We start from the raw sequence: 27,416 nt of genomic DNA, 5'->3' as shown, positions 1-27,416 counted from the left end.
ATTCACCAATTTTTAATAATTGATTAAAATCAACCCTTCATTAAATTAATTCCCCCCTCACTGCACTTAATTCCCTTTTTTTTAAATGAACCGTTTCGTGGGATGGGTATGCGCAGTCATTAGTGTTATTTTCCATGGTCCAGTCTTGGTTTATCACAGATATAGTTTTGATATGTGTCGGATGTGGTATTATTTTGGTTTACTGTCTTAGTTACGGTTACGGGTACGGTATGCCGTTTTTTTCTTTTGTTGCCTGATACGGGGTTCTGGGTGTTTGTCTGATGCATCGCATGAAGCTTTCGGTCGCATTTGTCTCAAGGTCATGTCGAATTTTTTCTAGGATGTGGTTTGCTTGGGGTTAGTTGGTCGTGTCACGTTTTATTGGTTATTCTCTTATCCTTGGTTTTTGTCTGTTGCTTTGCAGGCATTCTCCTTGATTGTCTGTGTTTGTGGTGTGTGTGTAACCATCTGAATGGCGCCTTCTCATGCTCCTTCCCCTATCCAGTACGTCCCACTAGTTAGTAGGGATTACTCTTCCCTACTTACTTTTGAGCCCCTCACGACGGCGGGACTTGCTGCTTTTGTGGCCACTCCTTTTCCATTGCTTCCAGAGGATCCGTCGTTATGTGATGAGTTCCTGGCCTCTTACAGCAAGAAGACAGGCGTAGTCCAGGGCATGTCTATGACTTTGACATCTCGAGGCTTAGGGAAGGCTCTGTCTCTACCCTTCAAAGGTGAACCTTTAGTGACCACTTGTTAGCTCTTCTCTAATGAAGAGATTCTAAAGCTGTTGCAATAGCAGACAAGGGAAATCCTCGATGTTAAGAAGGTGATAAACTCTTCAGGAGTTTCCTTTTCTATGATCACTGATCCAGTATGGAAGACGATCTGTCAGTTTCTTCAGGACAGGTTTATGCCTGCCAAAACGCCATCCCACTATTTGTCCAAAGAGCTTTTTACAGCTTCCAGGATGGTGCTGAAAGGAGTTGCTATTGATTGGAGCACTTACCTCCTCACTAAAATGGATCAGCATTTTGTTAAAGTCACCAGGGGTAATGTTACCAATGTTACATACGGATCATATTTGTCTGCCTTCTTGACCTATTCAGGTTTACAGAAGACTGTGCCTCCACCTCCTCCATCAGATCCAGTACCTCCTCCTCCACCTTCAGAAGAGTCAGAACCTATTGACATAGAGGATGATGATTCTCCGCCTCCCCTGGTCATACAGCGCAAACGCTTGAAGAGGGTAGCGGATAAAGCTCCTTCCGTACTTCCTTCCGTACCTATCCCTGCTACCTCTGGCAGTGAACTCCCTGGGTATCTCACTTGCAATAACCTGTTCAGAGCACATCGCGAAGGATCGTTGGAGATCTCAGTTCCCTCCCTGAACAATCTAGTTGCAGGAGATGCCATTCCTTTCCTCTGCAAGGATATTCAAAGTTCCATTGAGTTGTCAGTGACAGCCTATGTTCAACAGCTGTACGCATCTTTCTATGAAGAACTCATGCAGTCTAAGGACCAGTTGCATAAGGCAACATCTGAGTTAGCTTCTGCTAAGGATACCCTAGCAGATTTATTTTAGCAAATGGAACAACAAACCCAACTGGTTGCTACCCAAAGCGATGAGATTTCTTCATTGAAGACCCAGTTATTCGAGGCTCAGTCACAAGTTACTAGCCTTTCAGAAGAGAAGGAGAGGATGTCCAGAGAAGCGAAGGAATTCCACGCTATCTTAGATGACAAGCTTTCAGCTTTACAGACTGCTAATGACACAGTGGCCAACCAAGCCTCCCAAATCCAACAGTTGCAAGATCAACTTGCAAAGTCCCGCTTTGTTCCTCCAAGCCCTCCTGTTCCATTGATTCCTTCTCTTTCCCAGCATGACTTGGCTGCTCTTCAGAGACAGGCTACTTTGTGCCCTCTATTCCAAGATAAAGTGGAAAGATTGCAGTCCAGAATGGACTTGTTATGGTCTACCTTTGAACAGTTTCAGGAACATGTCTTACCAGACCATTCTTTCTTTGTCCACTACCACTTACAGAAGTTGGTCTTCTACATGAAGCTTTCCACGATGGATTTACCTTTTCCACAGGATGGCTGGAGTGGGGCTTGGTCTGTTGAGTTGTTGACAGAGGTAGTCAGAATGGTCTTTGAAGATTCTGTCACGCCAGATACCATGTTGATGTCATACATGTATCTCCGAGGAGATTTGTTAATTCCAGATGAGGTAGATATGGCATGGTATGTGGGGGATGTGGTCTTACAGGCTGTTTTGTATGTCAATCATTTGGAGTTGCGCATAGCTGACATGTTCCAGAGTTATTCCTCCAAAGTGGCTGATTGTCATGATAATTCGTGGCATCCCATGATTGATTCGGTGGTCCTAAATCAAAGATAAAACACAGCTCCTACCTTTGCCCAGAGTACTAATCAACTGAGGATGGATCTCTTAACCTATCTTTCCAAACATAATCCATTTGATGCTACCTTCTTTGATGCCTATCATAGACGATCTCTCTTGGGACCTTCTGTTCCTACCCTCCTCTATTACCAACAAATGGCTCACCGCTATGCTATATATATTTCCCTTTGTCAATCTAATTCCACCATTATTTTACCCCTTCTTTTCCAACCTTCATCTTTCCCTCAAATTCCTATTTTCACTTACTGTTCCTTTATTGAGGATAGGGTATTTTCCCCTTCTCCACCCTGTCCTTCTCCCTCCATTAATGTACCCTCCACCTTTCCTATTTATCAGTTAACACCCTTCCTTAGTGATTCCTTCCAAATTTCTGCCACTCCTTCTTTAACATTTTCTTCCTTTTATGATTTTTCCTATCATTCCCTTCATCCACTTTCCCTTATTCCACTACCCTCTCCTAACACTTCCATATCTCAACCACCTCAGTTGGTTAGTGACTGTGACGGGTTTGATAATCAGATTTTCAGAAGAAGGGGATGGAGTTCGGATGATTCCCTTACAGGACCGCAGATTAATTGGCCAGTAATTCCAGGAGAATGGACAGCTTCCAGTCAAGCTTATCAGAATTATGTTCATTTTGCTCAGCAGTATTCACAGTCTGCAGATCCCTCAGTGAGATTAACTGCTCACTTTGCTTGGTACCTGGCGTATATGCATAGGCACTCTCATAATGATTCAAAGCCTATTCCAAAGTTGTGCATGAATGTCAATGTTAGCATTGATTCCTAACAGCTGGAGATATTGTATTTTCATGCCCTCTGTTTGCCTAGCAGATACCTGGTCCTGTTGGAAAGGATGTGCTGTCTCCAATTTTTTCAAAATCCTCCTAAAAACTTTGTAGATGAATCCTTATCTATGGATCGATTCCGACAACATCAATCTTTTAAGAGGGATCATCTTCATTGATACCTTTCCAATGTATGGTGGAAGCTTTTAATGAAAAACTCTCTTTTTGAAGGAGTCATTCAGATGGTTGTGTTGTGTATTAGTGTTTGTGTTGTGAGTTCATTTATGTCAAACGAACGTGGTGGTTTCCTATTGGATTTCGTGTACGAGCTACGTTTTGGAAAATTGTGGTGATGGGGTCGTGGTTGGAGAGTTGAAGCAGATGCAGATGAAGAAGAAGCAAACTCTTATATCCTTTATAAATTTGTTGTGATTTTAGCTTGATAAGAGGTATTGATGTATAAAGAGTTTTCCTTTCTTTGTATTTTTCTATCAGAAACAGGTTATAAGTTGGGGTCGTGGTGGATGAATTCTTTTTGAAAAGATATTGAAGATCAAAGTTGAGCTTTTCCCTGAACTTGTATTCCCTTTTTCCGGGGTCGCGAGGATGCTTCCTTATTAAGTGTGGGGATATGTTGAGTGTTGAAATGACTTGTTTTTTGGTTGATTTTTGTTGTTTTTGAGAGCTGAATGGTTGATTTTATGAGATGATTGATTGATTTGGAAGTGGTTTGAGAGTGTTTTAGATGATAATGATTGTGTTTTGGAAGATCATGATGTTTGTTGGTGGTTCTGTGATGTTCTGATAGGTTCTGATTGGTTCTGTATACCTTCTGTTTTGTTCTGTTTTGCTTTGTTTTGGTTTGTTTTGTTCTGATTGTCTTCTGTAAAGAGGGAAGGAGTATTGATTGATGAAGAATGAGATATTGTGAAAGCTTATTGAATGGTTTGTGAGAGTTTGGAATGGTTTGAGAATGAGTTATGTAGTTTTGATGACCTTCTGTGACCTTCTGTAGGTCTTCTGTAGAGCTTCTGCTTCTGTTCTGCTTCTGTTCTGTTCTGTACTGTAGCTGTTCTGGTACTGTTCTGTAGACTGTTCTGTATGCTTCTGTAAGTGTTATGTGGAATGTATGTGTGACTTTGGGAAAGTTTTCTAGCCTTGGAAAGAGGTGAATACAAGTGCAAAAGAGCTGAAAGAAGTGGAAGAAGTAGCTGCTGAAGACTCAAGTGAAGACTAGAGTGAAGTGACAGTAGAGAGCTATGAAAGGATACTGTAGTGGTTCTAGTGACTTTTCATATCAGACATACCTCTTGGGAGGGGTATCCACGACCTAAGAAGGATTATTGAGGGTGATTTTGAGAGATTGTAGTAAGGATATGATGTATTATTGATGGAGAGAGAGAGAGAGAGAGTCAGAGATAGCCAATTTTACTGAAACAGAGTGATTGTATATGAGAGATTGAGAGAGAAGACTATGAAGATATTGAAGATGAATACTATGTGATGTATTTCCATTCAAAGATGGTGTATTCCTTTGCTTTCTTTGTTCTATTGATGGATTTTGTGAAGATACTGAAGAATGTGGCTAATTCTATCAAATCCGTGGGAGGTCTACATGATGCTGCATGAAGATTTGTTGTGCCTAGTGTTCTTTTCTTCATTGTGATCATATGAAACATGGTAAACAAGCTTGTTGATGTTACAAGATAGATTTTCTTGCAAGAGAATTCCCTTTTCCTTGGTGTTCCTCTCGAGGCTCCATGAGGCTTCGAGAGAGGGATGGGAGGAAAAAATCAAAGCAAACATGAAGGAAGAATTAGAAGGGAATAAGGAGGGGTGGATTGAGGTAGTGAAGAAGAACATTAAGAAGGAGGTCCAAGAAGAAAATAAAAAGGAGGAGGTAGTCCGGGTTCAGGAGACCTTAGAGGAGGAGAGGCTCAGGAACGCGCGCAGATTGAACGTGCGTATTACTGGGCTCCCTGAAGGGGCCTCTTCAGAGGAGGACGCACGCGGGCTATGCACCCGACTAGGGTACATGAGCATGCCCTTTACTCAAGCATGGCATACAGGACGAGATACTACCAGGGTCAGAGCTCTGATATTACATATGAGCACACCGGAGGACAGAGCCGCTTTCTTTCGGAAGCGGATTTCGCTCTGAGGGATGACTGGGGCTTCCATCTTCATGGATGAGGACCTGACTCAGATGCAGATTGCACACAGATGAGCATGCATGCCACAGATACTCCAAGCACGTAGAGAAGGCTGTAAGGCCTTCTATCGAGATGGTCGGATTTTTATAGATGGACGCCCCACCAAATAGGGGGGCACGGCCTATGAGACGGGGCAGAGGACTGTACAGAAAACCCCGATATGTGTGGCAGTTTGGAACTGCAATGGCTCCCTATGGTCACGACCGGACAGACTTGAGGAGATTTTACCCGACCATGATGTTATATGCCTCACAGAGACACATGAGAGCCCAGAGAGAGGACTTCCACGCATTACAGGATTTGAGTGGGTATCTGCATACCGGGCTACTACTAGGCAGAGCACATCTAAGGGCTCAGGAGGGGTGGCAGTTCTATTCCGTCAGGGGATACAGAGACATATCCAGTTAGTGAGACGAGATGAGGAGGCCAGTTACATATGGATCAGAGTGCAGATATCAGATGAGAGATGGATCTATATGGCAGTATGCTACTTTTCACCACGAGGGTCCAGATATGCTACTACGTAGGGTGATATTCAGGCCAGAGATTCCCCTTATTCACAACTCTCAGAGGACATTATTCTGTATTCTAGTTTGGGTGAGGTCTTCCTTATGGGGGACTTCAATGGGCGCACACAGAGCCGACAGTGTGAGAGTTTTGATATGGAGCAGCCAGAGATCATGAGAGCATTAGACCCTGAGGAGTTGGGGATCAGTAGGGAGTCAGCAGATACTGGGCCAGACGCCACAGGGTATGGAGGGCATTTACTTGAGCTTGGTAGTAGACATCATCTCGTTATTTATAACGGGATGGCACGATTGCCATATTCAGGAGGTCTTACATGCTTCCCACATGGGGGGGCGAGAGTACTGTAGATTATCTGCTCGGACCGATCGATGGGATGCATACTATCGAGTCCTTCGGCCTTGGGAGACTTCCACTCGGTGCCGATCACACCTTTCTCAGTTTCTCACTCCTCACCTCATTACCATCACCACATGCAGATATCATACCCCACATGCATACTACCATACACTTCACTCATAAGCTCTCACATATTTACTCACAGCATCTGGAGGAGCACATCACGTCACTTGATCCATACGCACCCCTTGATACACTGACCACTGATATCACACGCATTCTGCATGATTCTGCTACACTTAGTTTTCCACATCACACATACATGCACCCCCCTCGGACCGGTACCATGCCACAGAATAGGTGGTATGATGATGAGTGCAGAGATCTACGTCGACAGCTACGCGATTTGGAGGCCAGAGGAGAGATCACACACATACAGGCGCAGAGACGCATGCACCGCTTGACCCGCCATAAAAAGCGAGAATGGGAGGAGGAGAGATATTGGGATATATACCACCTTCTTATGAGCAGAGATTGTGCAGAGGCATGGAGGCAGATCAGAGAACCACGCTCACCCACACCGATACATGACCCTGTAGTATGGCATGGATACGCACATAGTTTATATCATGTACCCGCACAGCCGCTGATACCCACACCATGTACACCAAGACCGGGTATTTCATCCTTTTTCACCACTAGTATGGTGAAACATGCTATCTCACGGTTACAGTATGGCCGTGCTCGAGACCAGTTTGATCTTCAGGCAAAGCATATTATATATGGCAGAGACACATTGGCTCCACTCATTGCTCACCTCTTCAACCGTGCATTATCGGAGGGGTTCCCTGACTCGTGGATAGAGCACACCATTGTACCTATCCACAAGTCAGGGGATCCTATGGATCCTAACACATATAGGACCATCATGATTGGGCCAGTTTTGTTCAAACTTTATGGCACGGTAATGGAGGAGGAGCTCAGCACGCTAGCAGAGAGAGAGTGCATGCGCACATCCGGACAGGCAGGGTTCAGACGGGCATTTTCTACCATAGACCACATCTTCACTCTCCGTTGTCTGATCGACCAGACACGAGTGAAGAAACAGAGATTGTACTGTTGCTTTGTGGATTTCCACAAAGCCTTTGACATGGTTCCGAGAGAGAGGCTTTTCAGACGCCTACTTGATCTGGGGGTGGATGATGACATGATGTGGGGTATTTATGCACTATATGAGCGGGTTACTGGCAGAGTCAGATGTCCGGGAGGTATATCAGATCCCCTTGTGAGCACCATTGGTGTGAAACAAGGATGCCCACTCTCACCGACTCTATTTGAGCTATACATTGATGAGATAGCAGAGTTTATTCAACAGCGAGCCGGTGGAGGTATAGATCTCAGTGGAGCCACAGTTCATATCTTACTATATGCAGATGACATTGTGTTGGTCTCAGACTCAGCTCAGGGATTACAACAGCATTTATTAGCATTGGATAATTTTTGCATATAGAGAGGCATGACAGTGAACCTTGGTAAAACCAAGGTTCTTATATTCCATACATCAGCTCAGATACGCAGACAGAGTATTTTCATGGTAGCAGGAGGGAGTATTGAGGTCACTGGATCATATGTATATTTGGGAGTCACCTTTACAGCAGCTTCAGGGACTTTCTCGATGACACAGGCAGCTCGTGACCGCCTCACTAGAGGATACTCAGCATTGGCTCTTATGGAGCGACAGTGTTATCAGGCACACTTCCAGGAGCCCCGCACCAAGGGGTGGCTCTTTGATACTCTAGTCACTCCAGCACTGATGTATGGAGCAGCTATATGGGGGCCAGGCCTTGCCGATTATGTATGGACATTGATGGAGAGACCTCAAGTGATCATGATATCTAGATTGATTCGCAGCAAGGCCTCAGTCCCACATGACATTGTGCATGTATTATTGATTGAGAGAGAAAGAAAGAGTCAAAGATAGACAATTCTATGCAAAACAATGTATCTACATATGAGAGATTGTGAGAGAAAACTATGAAGACAATGAAGATGAATACTATGTGATATTTTTCCATTCAAAGTAGTGTTTCTTTTGTATTCTCTTTGTTGATTGATGAATTCTATGAAGAATATAAAGAGAATGATGGATTTTGTTGAAATTAAAGCCGTGGAAGAATTATTCTATGAAGTAATGTGAAGATTTTTTCTAGTGGTGTTCTTTTCTTTGTTGTGGTTCTCTAAATAATGAAACAAAAGTTTTTTGATGTTACAAGATAGATTTTCTTGCATACCAGAAACCCCTTTTCCTTGATGTTTCTCTTGGGGCTCCATATTTTTGGTGCGTAGCCGGGGAAACTTGCCATCAACAAGCATTAGAAGAGGCTGAAAATAAGGGAAATAGCATTGCCAAGAAAATAAAAATTCAATGAATATTTGCAAAGTTCCTTCCACTACTAAAGAATTAGAGATTCTCATTACCAAAACCACTTTCTACAAGAATTTCATCCCACAATGGTAGAAACATATTACCATATGCAAGCTCTATGTGGTGGACTATTTCCTCTTTCAGTTGAAGCAATAGAGATGTGCATCTTGGTGCAAATTGTTTGGGAACAAATTGAAGTGCAAAAACAGAGAGAATGGCCATCCATGGAAGATTTGACATTCATTGATAAGTTTTCAGACATCATCAAGTGGGAGATCGTGAAGAAGCTTCAGGAGTCATGGTTAGTGGAGGTTCATGAAAACAAGAAAGAAAAGAGTTGGAATTTATTCGCAGATGCTCAATAGCAGGAGATGTGGGATGCCTGGTGCATTGACAATCTTCTATTTGTTCAATTAGCAACCCACTGGAAGTTGATAGACAGAGTGTTCTTCACAACATACACTATTGAAACCATTAGAAGCTAGCATTACTATGATGATGGTATAACAACAATCCTCAGAAGAATGAGTTTTGATACCTTCAGAACGGAATACCTCCCTCTTTGAGGTGGTTTGAAAGCTGAATTTAGAGATGTAGAAAAGTAAGAAGTAGATAAGATGTTAGCCAAAGAGTCATCCAGAGAAGCCCCCTCTGATTTTATTCTATTGAGTACATACCAACTGGTTGGAGCCAACCCCCTAATGAATGGCACAATTAAGAGGCAAGCACTAGAATGAGTCCAGAGGTATGTGAGAACAGAGAATACAAAAATCAAGGCTGTGAACAAGCTTGCAACAGAAGCCTCCTTTGATACCCTGAAAGCACTCTTCACAAAAGACTCGACGGTAACTCAAGGTCCCCTTCCTAGTCAAATCCATCCTGGAAATATTGATGACAAGCCAACAAATGTAATCCCATTGCCCATTTTTAAAGGAGAGTACAATGAAGACCCTGATCTTCATGTAGTAGAGTTTATGATAGCATGTGTAGCTAACAATGCAAGAACCCCCGAGCATTGATTAGCAATATTCCCCACTATTTTCAAGGGCACATTGTTTCAGTGGTACGAGAGACAAACAGTAGGAACTTTTGGCACATGGGACGACCTGAAGTTGGAATTCCTCACTAAATTTAGGCATGAAGATTTTGAAGAGCGGATGCGAGAGGAGTTTATAAATTTAAGTCAGTCCTTTGGAGAAAGAGTAGAAGCTTATGTCTCACAAATGGAATCCATCCTAAAGAGATGGACCAACCATCATTTGGATGAAGGCATCCAGAAGGGAGTTTTCCTTAGAGTCCTACAACCAGAAGTTCATAAGTTTATGGAATTGAGAAGACTGGGAAAATTGCAAGCTATAGTTGAAGGTACAATACTGTATGACGAAGTTAAAGCAAATCTGTCAATGACCTCAGGAAGAGGAGTCTTACCTCCTCCCATGCCAGGAATGGTATACCCACCAAATTCAGTCCCATGGGGGCGGTTCCCTATCCCTACCCCCAGATGAAAATAGTGTCGCAGTACAATGTACCTAATCCACAGTGGCCACCACAGATGACAGTGCCTCAAATGATGGTTCAACCATAACAACAGTGACCTCAAACAGTTCCTCCAATGGCAACTCAACAATAGTGGAACCCTACCAACTTGAATCAACAACCCCAAGTCTCAACAGGAGTTCTGAATCAGAACCAGAATAGAGGACCCTCTGGATCAACTCAACCAGTGTATGCAGTAATCATAGAAGCTTCCCAAAACCCTTCTACAAATATTCCAAGAGGTGAAAATCTGAAAAAATACCTGTCCAACTCAGTTGCAAGTATCAAGAAAGAGCTTATGGATGTGATCACAGAACAACTACAGACACTGAATGTGAATACCGCCGATATATCCACTCCTGTGGGAGGTGGGAGAGATGTGGTATATTCTAATACATGGTGCAAAAAGTACCATCAAGTGGGACATTTAGCTGCTCAATGTATTCTATTCATATTGTTTGAGGAAGAACCATAGAGAGCATATCTGCTCTCTGAAAAAGATGCACGAAAGAAGAAAGAAAGATGAAGATGCAAGATTCAACTTGCTAGAATCCAAAATGACAACATAGGACATTGGACCAAAGCCTAGGGAGTTCAGTCCTAATTTTGGTCCAAGGAGATTTCCCTCTCAGAGTTACAAAGGATGGCAATCTGGCGGTGGCCAGAGATCATAAGTGGAGTGTTACAGATGTGGAGAAAAGGGTCATATCTCACCAAATTGTCCAAACCCTAGAAGGTCTATGGATTACAAGCCTTTATTCAGTCGATACAAAGAAGAAGGCTACATTGCAAAAGATTGTCCAAGTCCAGCTCATATGAAAGCTACTGCTGATACCCAACAAAAGACCCAAGAACCTGCTTCTAATTTGGTGAAATTGGAAGTTGTAATATTTTCATGCAATTAAAAGTTAGTTGGTTAGTTCCCAAGTTAGTCAATTAATAAGTTAGTAAGGTTACTAACTAAAGACTAACTAAGGTAAAAACTAACTAATATTAATAATTAATAATTTTTATTTAAGTAAAAATATTTTATTTAGAAAAATCAAGAGTCGTACATCCGATATTTTTCTCGAATTGACAAGGATCATAGCCACCCTTCACGTAAGTTACAATGTGAACAAGGCTTATGAGCTATATTAATCACTAGTATTAATGTGTATAGTTTGGATGGTCCAAAAATATTAGATTTTGGATAAAACTAGTATATTTTAGATATTATCCTAATAAAGATATGGATATTTCTAGAATTGGATGTCATTTAAAAGAAAAGACAAGTGATGTTTTAGTTAATTTTGGAGATTTTATAAAAATAAAAAATAAAGAGAGGGATTTGCGAAATTGCGCATGCCGCAATCGCAGTCTACAGACAGAAAACAACACTTTGAATAGAGAAAAGAAGAAGGAGTGAATTGAGAGAGTTCTAATCAAGTGTCTTGGAGTTTTACCCCCCTTTCGGAGCCAATGGAACCATCAGATTTATGATATGAGCATCCGATCACTGATTTTTCCAAGATCCCCCTCCACAAAGAGCTCCTCTTCTAAGCCACAAGCCTCTTCTCTAATTCACTATAAATATGAGGCATGGAAAGGCATAAAAAGCATGAGACCCCGAGAGGCTACAAGAGAGAGGTAGAGAGAAGGATATCCCTCCAAGAGATTGTGATAGAGAGCTTGAGAGAGAGAGAGAGAGAGAGAGAGAGAGAGAGAGAGAGAGAGAGAGAGAGAGAGAGAGAGAGAGAGAGAGAGAGAGAGAGAGAGAGAGTAGTTACCCCGAGAGGTTGCAAGGGAAAGAGTTAGTTCAATTTCCTCTATTTCAATACTCGACTTAACCATCTTCTCTTACACTCTCCCATCTCGAATCTATTCTGCCTTCTTAATCTCTTGAGTCTACTTGTGGATGATGGCCCCCAAGCGAAGAATGTCACCTGCAGATGGCAATTCCATAACCAACAATGAAGCTTCAGACAATGAAGGCATTACCGTCAATCCAATCGCAGTACTGGTCGTAAGTAATGTATTTTCAAATTAATAGATGCTTGTTTTGATTCTCGTAAGAGATACGCTAGGCCTATACTATGATGCACGAGTATAGGTCATCGAAAGGGATAAATTTTATCTCACGTATTCAAAAGATCGAGCTTGCAAAGTGCATGTATTAAGGAAAGTTAATTGCACCTAGTTGCATATGGCTTGTTCATTGATAGAGCAATTACAAGGAAGAATCGATTATGGGTTATGAACGGCATAATCATGACATTAAAAATTTATGTATACAAGTGTTAAGTAAATTTTACATAGAATCGCTCTTTGATCCCAAGGGGAAGAACATATATGTGATGGTAATGTTATCATGACTATTCTTGCATTGTTTGGCAAGAATACAATTGGTCTGTGATGACAAGGTACCATGGGGATAAAGGATTGTTTTCCTAGAAAATGATATTAGGATTGGATGCCTTGTTGTGCTAGATTCCTAAAGGATTCAATTAATGAAGGATATATTGCACGGGTGGATTACCTCCATGATCGCACCGCGGATTAACCCCAAGAGGGCACTGCTCTTCATGGGCCAAATGTCAAGTGGTGAAAAGGCTAACCACGAGAATGATGTTTCGCTCCTAGACAGCTTGCGGGTCAGGTGGAGCTCTAGACACCCCTTGCTAGGTCTAGAATGGAGTTGAAGACCTCCGTGGCCCCCAACATCTAGGCATGTTGGGAGATCCTATTCTAGATCAAGGATTGAATTTGTGATGCCATGTCATTTGGACCAGTTACTTCTGCACGATAGAAGGGATACTTCTGTTGGCCAGAAGGGATACATAATTTCTCATGTATGGGTGGGAGACAAAGATTAACTTGAAGATAAGTTAAGGAACTTGTTTGAACTTGTTCGTGAATAGATTTCTTTGCTCTGTTTTCGTGTCTGTGCTATAAGTTATGCGAACGAATCCTGTTCCCTAAAAGGCTTAATTAATGAAGCTGAGTTAAATGTCACACATAAATGTGGTAGAACCTAATAGAAAACTAAAGCTATTAAGGGAAGCGGGTGGGCAGAATCCCCAATGGGTCTGTTCTACGGCAGGGTGGTCCCAGAGAACTGGGAGGCTTCTCACAAGGCTTACCATCTTTGACCTTAGAAATTGTTAGGATAGAGCCTCAATTCATGTTGTTTTAGGGGACCGGAATGGGACTATGCCCTATGGGCAGAGAGGTTGAGCAGTGCATCCCTCTGGTTTCCCATTCTCTTTGAACCAAGTGTGGCATGGGTTTGCTTCAGCTTGGGTATCTCTACGTAAAGTAGGATGTCCAAGATCCGACGCTAGAATGCTTTTAAAAGACCTTGGTCATTAGGAGCCCAAATTTCAGGTTGATCCTAGTGGGTTCCGGCCATGAACGTTTCATTGCAAGGCGGATTCTGGAAACCCTAGGTGACAAAACTCAGAACATTCCATGGGAGTACTAGGCAACGACACTTAGATTCGTTTCCTGATAGACCACTAAAAGCATGCCTAGATAGCCTATGGGCGCACCTCACAATTGATATCAGAGCCAAACTTTGTAATGATGCGTGATTGCTTCATGTATAGTTCATAGACATATCCCAAACAAAATAATCTATGTGGTATGGCTTGATTGTTAGGCACCTCCTACACCCACAAATGCTGACATGCAAGAGAAGAAATTTCTTCTCAATAAATTTAAGGCACTCGAATTTGATGGAGAAAGAATAAACGTTGCAACTAAGGCGAAGGTATGGATTGAGTCGATGTATGATTATTTCTTTGCTTCGAAAACTGCTTCTACCAATCAAGCAATGATAGCCAAACTTAAGCTAGTTGGCCATGCTCTATTATGCTGGAAGCAATGGTGCAAGGATCAAGGTATTTTTGAAGCCGCTGTCACTTGGGCTCAGCTGAAAGATGCCGTATGCGGACGATACCTTCCACCAACCTACCAGACTTTGAGGATGAATAAATTTTTCAAGCTCAAGCAGCTGGAATTAACCTTGGAAGCTTATTACTCAAAGTTTGTAACCCTACTAAAATATGCACCACCTATGGATATTGCACAACAAGTATCCAAGTCTTGCCATGGCCTAAACACTCCTTTGAACCACCGTCTTGAAGCAATGCGTCCAATGGACTTGCAAGATGCATTAATCTAAGCGAATCCAATCGTCCAAGAACTTGGATTGGGAAATTATGACAAAGATGTTTCCCGAGATCAGGGAAAGAGATGCCACACGTGCGGAGGGATAGGGCACATCCGTAGGAGATATCCCTACCATCAATTCTTTCATTGCAATGAGCTAGGGCATGTCCAAGCATACTGCCTTGACTTAAGTCCAGAAAACATTGAGCCTCCAAGAAAACGAAGTTACACATGTGCAGTCTATGGATATATAGAGGAATCAGATGAAGACAAAGACCTAGAACCTACAACACTTCTTCAAGATGATTAGAAATCCTAGAAATTTTATTGACATGAAATACAAGTTGTATTGGAATAAACTTTACTCTTGTAACTATAGTTAACCTGAGTAATATGAGTTGCATCTATTTTGAGCATCGAACTTGCAAATGATCAAAGATACTCTAGCAAGGAATGAGAGTTATAACGTGCAATGAATTTCTCTTAAGTCGTTTCTTCTCAACTAATATAGATTGGGTCTTACCAGAATGTCAAAACTTGGAAGTATTCTTTAGTATTACAAGCAAAGCCGATTGTCCATGGAGCTCAGTCCCGAACTAAAAAGAGGACAATATGGGAACATAGTATCCAAGGTAGAAGACCACTTCAATCTGCTAAAAGGATTCTAGGACAATTTGATCTAAAGAAGAGACTCTTGCCAAGGACAACCAAGAACCTTGTGACTGCAAGTGATAAAGCTCCGCGCTTTTTCTATTGCACAAATTTAGGTCATTTTAAAAGGGAATGTCCAAAGCACCCTAAACATCGATGCTCCAAGTGCCATAACATTGGACATAACTACATCAATTGTCCCAACATAACTCGAAGAGAACTTGAGCTTACAAGAAATGAAGTTGTACAAGCTCTAGTGATCCAGAATATACCAGATGCTTAGGAAAAACCTAAAAGATATCCATGAGATGTAACTACAATAAATTTGCTCTTGTAATCAAGACTCGGATATATCAAATACAATAGGTTGTTGTTTCAAAAGACCGCATGCCTATGAGTGATCAGAGTAGTATAGTAAAAGCATGGTGGGCCCATAATCCACAGGTTCCAAAATGATACCCTCGGTTTCTCTCGAGATGAGGACATCTCGATTTGTCTAAGGGGAGGAGGATGTAATATTTCCATGCAATTAAAAGTTAGTTGGTTAGTTCGAAAGTTAGTTAGTCAATTAATAAGTTAGTAAGGTTACTAACTAAAGACTAACTAAGGTAAAAACTAACTAATATTAATAACTAATAAATTTTATTTAATTAAAAATATTTTATTAAGAAAAATTGAGAGTCGTAAATCTAATATTTTTCTCGGATTGACAAGGACCGTAGCCACCCTTCATGTAAGTTGCAACGTGAATGAGGCTTATGAGCTATATTAATCACTAATATTAATGTGTATAGTTTGGATGGTCCAAAAATATTAGATTTTGGGTAAAACTAGTATATTTTAGATGTTATCCTAAAAAAGATATGGAGATTTCTAGAACTGGATGTCATTTAAAAGAAAAGATAAGTGATGTTTTAGTTAATTTTTTAGATTTTATAAAAATAAAAAATAAAGAGAGGGATTTACGAAATCGCGCGCCGCGATTGTAGTTTATAAACAAAAAACAATACTTTGAACAAAGAAAAAAAGAATGAGTGAATTGAGAGCTTTCTAATCAAGTGTCTTGGAGTTTTACCCCCCTTTCGGAGCCAATGGAACCATCAAATTTATGATCTGAGCATTCGATCACTGATTTTTCCAAGATCCCCCTCCACAAAGAGCTTCTCTTCTCAGCCACAAGCCTCTTCTCCAATTCATTATAAATATGAGGCATGGGGAAGCACAACAAAGCATTAGGAGACCCCGAGAGGATGTGAGAGAGAGGTAGAAAGAAGAATACCCCTCCAAGAGATTGTGCTAGAGAGCTTGAGAGAGAGAGAAAGAAAGAAAGAAAGAAAGTTATATTAACGTCTTCTAAAGACCAAAACTGGCCTATGAGACAAACTGTGATACAACTGATGAGGTCCAGCTATCCAAAATAAAAGTGCTGAATGAAAAGCTAAAAACTGGAAACTGAAAATACGGTGCTGTGAGTGTAATAAGTGTCGTATATGTGTATGTGGGTATGTAGCTCTGGTACTCCAGATAATGGCTACAAAAGGGGAACAAATATCGGCTGTGATAGGGGAACAACTATCGGCTGTGATAAAGTGGTGCGATGTGTATATGTAACAGATGCAGGGAGATATACTATCCTGGGATGTAGTAGCAGTCATCGAAGTCGCTAATAGCAGGTGATCCCTCCTAGATGCAGGATGTGGTACATTAGCGGTGGAGAAAGAGAAAACTGGAGATCTAAGATCCAATGTGTCGAGTGTCGTCGGATCTCAGTCTGCTGTCGATGTAGATCAAGAATCCTCCGGATCTCCTATCGGTGTGGTTGTGGGGTTCGAAACCCCTGGATCCTCGTGCGGCGTCGGGTACGCTGATCCTCAGCCTACTGTAGTGTGAGCCCGGAGGTCTGGTTGGAGGCTGGTATAGTAGCTCTCACTCTATCTGTCTGAAAGAATTGTGTAATAGTCGTCTGGGTGGGCCCATCTCTGACTGGGACCCGCTGTGTGCTCTGCTCTCTGATGTGCCATGCCTCTCCCAGAAAACGGCCAAATGATCTCTGATCCATATCAGTCATACATCCCTGAAGTGAGCTGCTCAATGTGTATCTAGATCTCAACTCTGAGTATGCCGGGCATCTGAGAACAAAATGCTCCTCACTCTCCACCTCTGATCTGCAAAGGGGGCATATCCTCTCCTCCCGTGGGATGCCACTGGCTCTGCCACTCTCAATCATAAGCTGATGTGATGATACCCTCAGCTGTCCAATAAGAACTCTCAATCGATGTGGCATATAGATCTGCATATATCTCGGAATCTCTATGAATCCCTGCTCTGATATGCTCAAGAACTGTGTATAATAATGTGCCATCTTCGATGGCAGTGGCTGTGCAGGGCTGACCCATGTCCTCTGTATATAAATATGCCATATCTCCTGTCTGATGACTCTGTTCCTCTCAGAGAGAGAGAGGGTGTAAGTGGGAGCCTGAGTATCATATAGAAGAGGTGGGAGTCTATCAAGTCTGATATGAAAGGTCACCAGAGCCATTACAGTGACTCTGCATAGCTCATCACTATCACTTCACTCCAGTCTTCTCTTGAATCTTCAGCAGCTACTTCTTCCACTTTCTTGAGCTATTTTGAACTTACATTCACATCTTTCCAAGTCTAGAAAACTTTCCCAAAGTCACACATACATTCCATAGAGCACTTACAGAAGCATAGAGAACAGAACATAACAGGAACAAAGACTCTACAGAAGCTCTACAGAGGGTTACAAAAAGTCACAAAAAAACATCAACCCCACATAACTCATATCAAAACCATTCCAAACTATAAAAAACCATCCAATGAGCTTTTAAACATTCTCAAATTTTATCAATCATTAATCCATGCTTCATATAGAAGAAAAACATAACAAAATAAAAGCTAAATAGAACCAATAAGAACATCAATAGAACCTATCAGAATATCACAGAGTCTCATATCTCTACTATAAATCTTTATGAGGTTCCAAAACATAATTAATCTCATCCGAATTACTTTTAAACACTTTCAAAACAACTAGTCATCACTCAAAATTCGTCAAAAGTTAACCATTCATATATCAAAAATAACAAAAATCAACTAGAAAACCTAGTCATTTCAGCATTCAACAATTACATGTATTATTGAGCAATCAATGAAAAAGGTTGCTTGGTGTGTTGTTATGTGCTTGTTGTGAAAGGTTGTAGAAGACTTTGTTTTGTATCAATTTTGTGATAATGATAGAGAACACTGGGAATCCCATCTTTGAGAAGCAGGATAAGAACAACTACCCTTCATGGAAGTTACACGTGACAAACTTTCTTATTGGAAAGGACCTTTATGAGTTTGTTTCAAGTGAAAAAAAGGAGTCAGAGCCAAGTATCCATGCGATTGCAAATGAATTGAAGGCATGGATATAATGAAATGTAAAGGATAAAAATGTGATATATTGGCTATTTGCACTCATCGATAATACTATGCTATATATCAGAAATGCAAAAACTTCACATACAGCTTGGATAATTTTTAAGAATATGTTTTCAGTAAATACAAAGGCATGGAAGATTCAACTCAAGCAAGAGTTGAATACTTTGAAGAAAGGAAAAATGTCTATCAATGAGCATGCTTTGAAGGTGAGGAGCATTGTAGATGCTTTGGCAGTGATTAATGCAATGCCTAATGATGATGATTTGATTTCATCTACTTTGGGTGGCCTTAATAATGAGAAGGATTGGAAATCATTTGTCACTTTTGTATATGTACGAAAGCCATTTTCAAAAATTGATGAGTTGGTCTCTCTCATGATTACCAAAGAGATCAATATGCAGGGTGACTCGTTTGAAAGAAATGATGAACAAGTCCAAGCATTTTACTCAAGGTTAGGAAGGAGACATGGTAGATCCTCTTTGAGAGGCTGTGGTATGGGATGCGCTACTGATAACTAGCAAAATAGGTTAAATCAACAATTTTGTGAAATACAAGTTTTAGGAGTTCATGGAAACTTTAGAGGTAGGGGGAGCTCTAGAGGAAGAGGTAGATAGCAGAACAAATGTTCTGAAAACTCTGCTATTATTTGACATTATTGTGGCAAAATAGGTCATATTGCAGTGCATTGTTATGCTAAGAAGGATGATATCCACAGTGGTAAATTTTAGCAAGGAAACTATGCCTCGTCTTCAAGATAAAATAAAAACAAAAATGAGCACTTGTTTGTTATGCAGCATATAATGAATGCTATTATAGGAAAGGGAAGACATGATGTATGGTATGTTGATTTAAGTGTATTTAATTATATGACTAGTCATGCTGAATGGTTTGGAGAGATACAAGATTTACAAAATTAAAGCTATGTACATATTGGTAATGATTCATGCCACCCAATTTTACACATTGGAAATGTTTCCTTATCCTTGCATGGTGGCCAAACAAAGAGTCTATCATATGTATTACATGTGCTATCAATCATAAAGAATTTAATGTCTATTGGCCAAATGGTGGAGCAAGGATTGTAAGTTCGATTTAATGCAAAATGTTATTTTGTAGAATACTTTAATGATAAATGCAGGTTGGTCACAAAAAGAAGTAGAGTTGGCCACATGTTCACTTTAGATTCTGGAATTCCTACAATGAATTCTACCATAAGAAGATAGATGGAGGCCGAAACATTTTCTTGCTATTTTTTTTCTTCTTCTTCCATACAAAATACAATGTACATAAAGTATAGATAAGATACAACATAAAGAAAAGTGGCCTACAAAGTCAAATAGTGCATAACTGACTATACTAATTGATTGTCATTATAACTATGCCAGCTATAGATAGGTGCAACAAAATAAATATAATAAGTGATAAGTCAGTGGCCATGTGAGGATCATAATGACCACCAATGTATTAAGTGTAGGCATGCGTACCCATCTAGCTAAGCATTCCATCATCAATGTCCACACGTGTTGAGCTTGCCATCTCAACACTCCCCCTCAAGCTCAATTGTATCTCTACAACTCCAACTAAGCTTCAAAACTTTCAAAGCTTCTTTGCATCCAATACCCTTGTGAAAATGTTAGCTATTTGATCATGTGTATTGACATATACCAGGTCAATCTCTCTTGCAAGTACATTCTCTCTCACAAAGTGGTAGTGCACCTCAATGTGTTTTGTCCTAGCATAGAACACTAGGTTCCTAGCTAGCTATATGCTGCTCATGTTGTCACAGTGAATGACATTTGAACCATCTCCCTGCACATCCAAATTATCCAATAATTTTTTAGCCATACCATATCACATGCTGCCATAGCAACACCTCTATACTCAGCCTCTGTACTTGATAAAGTAACTATACGTTGCTTTTTGTTGCTCCATGTAACTGTTGCACTACCAAGGAAAAACATGAATCCACTAGTACATCTTTAGTCTAACATGCTACCAAATGAATCTGCATCTGTGTATCCAAACACTTGTACATCCTTACTTGCCTCATAAAAAATTTCTTAATGTAAAGTGGACTTCACATATATCAATATACATCTAACTACATCCAAATGAGGCTTTCTAGGCATTTGCATAAACTAGCTGACAAGGCCAACAACATAGCTCAAGTATCGCCTTGTGATAGTAATGTAAATCAAACTCCTTGCTATCCTCCTAAAGATAGCAGGCTCTTCTATCTCATCCCCACCATCAGCACTCAACTTTACATTTTGGGTCAATGGTACTAAAAGAGGCTTACATGCTGTCATACCATACTTGAATAACATATCCAAGCCATACTGCCTTTGGGATAGCCATATACCACAGTCACATCTGATCACCTTAATACCAAGAAAGTACCTCAGCTCACCCAAATCCTTCATCTCAAACTTTTTCTTCAAAAAATCTTTAACTTCAATAATGCCACTATCACTATCCTATCATAATCAAATCATCCACATAGATGACTATAATGACCAAGCATACGTCTCCCTTTCTTACATAAAGTGAGTGGTCAACATTAAAAACATAAAAGCCAATGTTGACAAGATACTCTTTGATCTTGTAGACTATGCTTAGGTGCTTGCTTCAACCCATAGAGCGCTTTCTTTAACTTGCACATATATGTGGAATGCTCTCAATTCGCATAACATGTCGTCTGCTCCATATACACCTCATCTTGCAATTCACCATACAAAAAGGCATTCTTGATGTTCATTTGCTACAAATTCCAACATTTCGTTGCTACCAAAGTAATCACACATCTAACAGTTGCCATCCTAGCAACTAGATTGAATGTCTCTTCATAATCAATGCCATATATTTGAGCATAACCTTTTACAACCAGTCTAGTCTTATATCTGCTAATTGAACCATATGCATTATGCTTGATTTTGTAAACCCACTTATAGGCAATAGCTTTCCTACCCTTCCACAAGTGAGGGTACTAAATCCCAAGTCTTATTGGCTTCTAATGCAGCCATTTCCTCATCCATCAGCATCCCAATGAGCATGACCAACAACATTCTCAAAACAAGTGGGCTTAATATCCTCAACTACCTTTACCATATAAGCATAATAGTGAGCTACATAACCTTCAAAATCAAATCTTTTAACATGGAATCTAATCCTATTAGACCTGCATACCATTGGATCAGTTAATGGAGCATTACTATGTGATCTTTGGGCACCTAGTGTTTTAATAGAAGGAATACCAAGCTCATCCTCAAACTCTATGAACCACTAGAATCTCCATCAAATCCCAAATGACTAGTAGATGCATCATTACCATCCAACGTTTTCTTCTTTTCTTTGTCTCTACCTGCAACACTTGTAGATCCACTTGAAGATATGGGGCTACTCCTTAGTCTTCCAAACCAAGGGCTAACTATAGATATAGTACTAGATGATATTTCTCATCCACTAAGTCTTCCTTATTCTTGCTTTTTTTTCTACACATAGCTGTCATGATCATCATCATCATCTAATGCATCACTACTAGATGTATATCAACTACTTATCTGATAAAAAATAACATCATTTCTCACTCTGAACTCATTTGTGAGATGAGGTTATAACAATGATACCCTTTCTAATCTAAAGAGTATCTAATAAAAATACATTTTTTAGCCTTTGAATCAAGCTTCTTTCATAGCTCATCTGGCACATGAACATATGCAATATAGCCAAACACTTTCAAGTGTGATACATTAGGCTTCTTGCTTGTAAAGCATTCTTCCAGGGTCATCCCACGAACTGTAGCTATGGGAGTTCTGTTCATAATATAGATATAGTAGTATGAATAGCTTCAAACCATTGGCATATTCTTTTCAGCCATTAATGCTCGTGTAACTTTTGTAATATGCCTATTTTGTCTTTCTGCAATTCCATTTTGCAATGGGATATACCTGCAAGTAAATTGCCTCTTTATCCCATGAGACCTCAAGAAGTCACTAAACTCATTAGAAAGATACTTTCCCCCTCCATCTAATCTCAAGCACTTAACTTTCAAGCCTATTTATGTTTCAATCGCAACCTTGAAAGTTTTGAAGTGCTCAAATACATCACTCTTTTTCTTCATGAAATATACACCCGCAGCTTCCTTGAACAATCATCAATGAACGTAACAAAATATTTGCTACCACAACTAAGAGATACATTCTGTGTAAGCCCTCAAACATTTGTATGTACAACATCAAGCATGTATTTACTCACATCTCTATCATGCGAAAAGGATTATCTTGCTTGCTTATCAAACTAACATACTTCACACACTTTATGAAATTTTGTAACTCTAAAAGCATGCAACACTGTAACTAATCCTTTGGACTACATTAATTTTAGCCTTTGCATATCCAATACATTTATGCCATATTTCAATGTTTACACAACCACTTCTTTTTCTTTAGCATACATGGCACCATTCATTGCAAGAATTCTAGCATCTAAAGTGAGCATGTGGCCAACTCTACTTCCTTTTGTGGTCGACATGTATTTATCATTAAACTCTTCTTCAAAACAACCTTTTGCATTAAATCGAACTTACAACCTTTGCTCTACCATTTGGACAATAGACACTAAATTCTTTCTGATTGATGGCACATGTAATACATCTAATAGACTATTTGTCAGGCTATTATGCAAGGACAAGGGAACCTTCCCAATATATGAAATTAGGTGGCATGATTCATTACCCATCTACACATAACCTGGATTTTATAAGTCATGCATCTCTCCAAAGCATTCAGCATGACTAGTCATATGATTAGATGCACCTAAATTGACATACCATACATCATCATGTGTCCCCTTTCTTGTAACAACATTCATTATACACTGCATAACAAACACACACTCATTTTTCTCTTCATTTTGTCGTGAAGACGATGCATAGTTTCCTTGCTGCAATTTACCACTATGGATATCATCCTTTTTAGCATAACAATGGATTGCAATATGACCTATTTTGCTACAATAATGACAAACAATACTAGAGTTTCTAGAATATTTTTTCTGCTATCCATCTCTTTCTCTAGAGCTCCCCCTATCTCTAAAGTTTCCATGGCCTCTTGAAACTTACATTTCACCAAATTGTTGATTTAACATGTTTTGCTAGTTATCACTAGCATGTCCCATGCCATAGCCTCTCGAAGAGGATCTACTATATCCCCTTCCTAAACTTGAGTAAAATTCTTGGACATGTTCATCATTTCTTTTAGATGAGTCACCTTGCATATTGATCTCTTTGGTAATCATGAGAGAGATGAACTCGTCAAAATTTAAAAATGGCTTTCGTTAGATATACAAAAGTGACAAATGATTTTCAAGCCTTCTCATTATTAAGGCCACTCGACGTAGATGAAACCAAATCATAATCATCATGCATTGCATCAATTGCTATCAAAGCATCTACAATGCTCCTCACCTTCAAAACATACTCATTGATAGACATTTTTCCTTTCTTCAAAGTATTCAACTCTTGCTTGAGTTGAATATTCTATGTCTTTGTATTTTCTGAAAACATGTTCTCAAAAATTGTCCAAACTGTATGTAAAGTTTTTGCATTCTTGATATGTCCCAACATAGTATTATCAATGATTGAAAATGGCCAATACATCATCTTTTTGTCCTTTGCATTCCATTCTTTCTATGTCTTTAATTCATTTGCTATCATAGGAATACTCATCTCTAGCTCCTTTTCTTCACATGAAATGAACTGGATAAAGGTCCTTTCCAATAAAAAAGTTCATCACACGAAACTTCCATGAAGGGTAGTTATTCTTGTCCATCTTCTCAATGATGGGATTTTCAATGTTCTATGCCATTATCACAAAAGTGATACAAAACAACAAGCAAGACTTCTAGTGTATCACAATGCACCGAGCAAGCTTTTTCACTGATTGCTCAACAATACATGTAATCTCCAATCAGTTTGCATATAAAAATTATGTTTTCTTCCTGATAAATACCTCAAAAATTATAGATTCAAAATCTGCAACATGTGCATCCACTTTCAATCGATAGGGATGAAATTGTAATATATCCTGAAATTATTATCTGCAACCTTGCAGCTCTAAAACAAGGCTTGAAATGGCCTCATATGCCCAAAAAAGTAGCAGACAAGCCCTGAAGGGCTAATCTATAGAATATACAATGCTACGTTTGCACATTAAATCTCATAGCAATTTGAGATTTTTACTCTGCTCCTTGCTTCTGGTGTCTCCACCAAGCATTATCTAAGAGGAAGAGTGGAAGAATGGGAGAGCTTCTTATTCGTTGCTTGCTTGATCAAATCCTTGCTTCTTCTCCTTCACTTCAACCTTTAAAACTAGCCTCTCTTAGTGGTGCCACTCTAATATCATGTTAATAATTACGTGGTGGGGAGACTTGCTTGAGCCGATACGCCAAATACACACCATACATACAAGAGAAAGCTCACTCAAGAACATAAGAAGAGAGATGGAGGCCAAAACATTTTCTTGCAAGTCTTTTCCTTCTTCTTCCACACACAATACAATGAACACAAAGTATAGATAAGATACAATAGAAAGGAAAGTGGCCTACAAAGTCAAATAGTGCATAACTGACTATACTAATCGACTATAGCGCTATAGCTGTGCCAACTATAGGTAGGTGCAACAAAATAAATATAATAAGTGATAATTCAGTGGTGGCCATGTGAGGATCATAATGACCACCGACATGTTAAGTGTAGATGTGCAGACCCGTCTAGCCATGCAATCCATCATCAATGTCTGCACGTAATGAGCTTGCCATCTCGACAATATGTTCATGTGTCAGATGAGTTGCGAAAGAAAATTGATCCAAAGGCTGAAAAATGTATTTTTATTGGATACTCTTTAGAGTAGAAAGGGTATCGTTATTATAACCTTGTCACAGGTGAGTTCAGAGTGAGCATGGCTGTTATTTTTTATGAGATGAGCAGTTAGTATACATCTAGTTGTGATGCATTAGATGGTGATGCTGATCATGATAGTTATGTGCAGAAAGAAAAGCAAGAACCACAGAGTCTTAGTGGACTAGAAATAAGATCTGATACTACATCTACAATTAGTCCTTGGTTTGGGAGACTAAGAAGTAGCCCCACATCTTCAGGTGGATCTACTCATATTGTAGGTAAAGTCAAAGAAAAGAAGAAAGTGTTGGATGGTAATGATGCATCTACTAGTCATTTGGGATTTGATGGAGATTCTAGTGGTTTAGAGAGTTTGGATGATGAGCTTGGTATTCCTTCAATCAAGACACAAAGTGTGCAGAGAGCACATGGTAATGTAAGGCTCCATTAACTTGATCCAGTTGTAAGTAGATCTAGCAAGGTCAGATACCCTAATAAAAGATTTGGTTTTGAAGGTTATGTAGCTCACCATTATCCTTATATGATAAAGGTGGTTGAGGATGTTAAGCCCACTTATTTTGAGGATACTATTGGACATGCTCATTGGGATGTAGCAATGGATGAGGAGATGGCTGCATTAGAAGCCAATCAGACTTAGGATTTGGTACCCTTGTCTAAGGACAAGAAAGATATTGGATGTAAGTGGGTTTACAAAATCAAACATAATACAAATGGTTTGGTTAGCAGGTATAAGGCTAGGCTGGTTGTAAAAGGCTATGCTCAAACATATGGCATATATTATAAAGAGGCATTTAGTCCAGCTACTAGAATGGCAATTGTTAGATGTGTGATTGCTTTGACAGCAGTAGCCAAAGTTGGAGTTTGCAACAAATGGATGTCAAGGATATCTTCTTACATGGTGAATTGCAAAAAGATATATATATGAAGCAGCCTGCCAGCTATGAGGATTTACAGCATCCCACATATGTGTGCAAGTTAAAGAAAGCACTCTATGGATTGAAGCAAACACCTAGAGCATTGGAGCCCCAAGAGGAACGCCAAGGAAAAGAGAATTCTCTTACAAGAAAATCTATCTTATAACATCAACAAGCTTGTTTATTATGTTTCATATGATCGCAATGAAGAAAAGAACACCAGGCACAACAAATCTTCATGCAACATCATGTAGATCTCCCACGCATTTGATAGAATCAACCATATTCTTCAATATCTTCACAAAATCCATCAATAGAGCAAAGAAAGCAAAGGAATACACCATCTTTGAATGGAAATAAATCACATAGTATTCATCTTCAATATCTTCATAGTCTTCTCTCTCAATCTCTCACATACAATCACTCTGTTTCAGTAGAATTGGCTATCTCTGACTCTCTAACTCTCTCTATCAATAATACATCATATCCTCACTACAATCTCTCAAAATCACTCTTAATAATCCTTCTTAGGTTGTGGATACCCCTCCCAAGAGGTATGTCTGATATGAAGAGTCACCAGAGCCACTACAGTGTCCTTTCATAGCTCACTACTGTCACTTCACTCTAGTCTTCACTTGAGTCTTCGGTAGCTACTTCTTCCACTTCTTTCAGCTCTTTTGCACTTGTATTCACCTCTTTCCAAGGCTAGAAAACTTTCCCAAGCTACACTCTCATCCATCAAAACACATACAGAAGCATACAGAACAGTACCAGAACAGCTACAGTACAAAACAGAACAGAACAGAAACAGAGGTTCTACAGAAGACCTACAGAAGGTTACAGAAGGTCATCAAAACCACATAACTCATACTCAAACCATTCCAAACTCTCACAAACCATTCAATAAACTTTCACAAGATCTCAATCTTCATCAATCAATACTCCATCCCTTCTTACAGAAGACAATCATAACAAAACAGAACAAAATAGAAGCTATACAGAAGGTATACAGAACCAATCAGAACATCACATAACCACTAATAAACATCATGAACTTCCAAAACACAATCAATATCATCCAAAACACTC

The 27,416-nt window shown here is 39.8% G+C and overlaps 1 non-coding gene across 1 annotated transcript; it reads left to right on the top strand.

Moving 5' to 3' along the window:
* Positions 1–3,724: 3,724 nt before the first annotated feature.
* LOC148009520 (small nucleolar RNA SNORD36) lies at positions 3,725–3,792 on the top strand. The gene has a single exon (XR_015689822.1). It is a non-coding gene; the product is annotated as a small nucleolar RNA SNORD36 (small nucleolar RNA).
* Positions 3,793–27,416: the final 23,624 nt, after the last annotated feature.

This window comes from Lygodium microphyllum, chromosome 30, assembly GCF_053477565.2.
Source record: "Lygodium microphyllum isolate KBCC chromosome 30, Lygodium_microphyllum_v1.1.10, whole genome shotgun sequence".
In the NCBI taxonomy this organism is placed as follows: domain Eukaryota; kingdom Viridiplantae; phylum Streptophyta; class Polypodiopsida; order Schizaeales; family Lygodiaceae; genus Lygodium; species Lygodium microphyllum.
Note: the sequence above shows the minus strand (reverse complement) of the source record. Positions and strands in the feature narration are given on the sequence as shown.